Raw genomic sequence first — 1,533 nt, forward strand, 5'->3', positions numbered from 1 at the left:
AAGAGCAACAAGGCTTGTGAAGGGCTTGGAGAATATGGCCTATAAGGAGAGACTGAGGGAACTGGGGCTGTTTAGTCTGGGGAAAAGGAGGCTGAGGGGAGACTTTACTGCTCTCTTGCAATATCTGAAAGATGCTTACATTGAGAGTGGGGTTGGTCTCTTCTCACTGGTGACAGGGCGAGGGGAAATGGCCTCAAGTTGCACCAGGGTAAGTTTAGGTTGGATATTAGGAAAAACTTCTTTACAGAAAGGGTTGTTAAGCACTGGAATAGGTTCCCCAGGGAGGTGGTTGAGTAACCATCCCTGGATGTGTTTAAAAACTGTTTGTATGTGGTGCACAGAGACATGATTTAGTGGAGGGTTGTTAGGATAGTATGGTTAGGTCATGGTCAGACTCGATGGTCTTTAAGGTATTTTCCAACCTGAGTGATTCTATGATTTTATGATTCTATGATTCTAAGATGAAAGAGAAGCAAGATAGGAGGAGAGGACAAGAAATCAAATCAATTCTATCCAAAAGTAAGCAGCTCTGCAGAAGCACCTTTTTCTTTTTTTTTTTTTTTTTTTTTGTAGTTCAAATAGTACTGGGGTCAGATGAGGAAGAGATGATCAACAACAGTGAATGTTGTTGGTGATCTACTTACATTTGACATAATCCCGTTACAATTGATTAGAGAGTTACAGCAAAAGCTGTGTGTACTAGTAAAGCAAAATCAGGATTTCATTTATTATATCCCATGGGCAGGCAGATGTTCAGCCACTCCCAGGTAATCAGGGCTCATCACACCTAGTAGTTTCTTGGGAAGAGAAATGTCATCACTCTGAACATCCTCTCCCTTCTCCCTCTTTACTCCAGCTTTTATTGCTGAGCATGATACCATACAGTATAGAATATCCCTTTCACCACTTTGGGCCAACTGCTCTGGTTCTATCCCCTCTCAGCAACTCGTGCACACCCAGCTCTGCTGGCAGGGCAATTACCAGAAATAGAAAAGTCCTTGAGTCTGTGCAAGCACCGTTCTGCAACAACTAAATTATCAGTGTGCTATCATGGCTATCCTCGTCATAAATCCAAAATACTTTGCCATGCCATATATTATGAAGAAAATTAACTGTATCAAAAACAAAACGTGGACACTGCCTTTGAACTGGGTTCTGATTTGGGTCACCTTAGCTAGAAGCACGTAAGAAATCATCCCCTGACCACAAACTCTAGTGGGTAGTTCAGACGTTCAATGCTGCCTGTTAAATGTCAACATTTTGGAGACTAAAAGACAGATTTAAAGTAAGTGTCAGAGCTCAAGTGCATGTATGCATACACAGATACAGATGTACTCAAACTGAATTTAAACACAGTTCAGATGCATCTTTTACCAGCTCCCCGAAAACTTATCTTCTCCAGGAAGGAAATCAACAAAAGAAACAACAAACAATGCCTCCAAAGAACATTAAGTGTAAATACTAATCATTTTACTTATTTATTTAAATGAATAGATGTTACAAAATCGAACAAAATGATGTACATTTCTTTAG

The sequence above is a fragment of the Lagopus muta genome, chromosome 3 (genome assembly GCF_023343835.1).
Source record: "Lagopus muta isolate bLagMut1 chromosome 3, bLagMut1 primary, whole genome shotgun sequence".
Lineage (NCBI taxonomy): Eukaryota > Metazoa > Chordata > Aves > Galliformes > Phasianidae > Lagopus > Lagopus muta.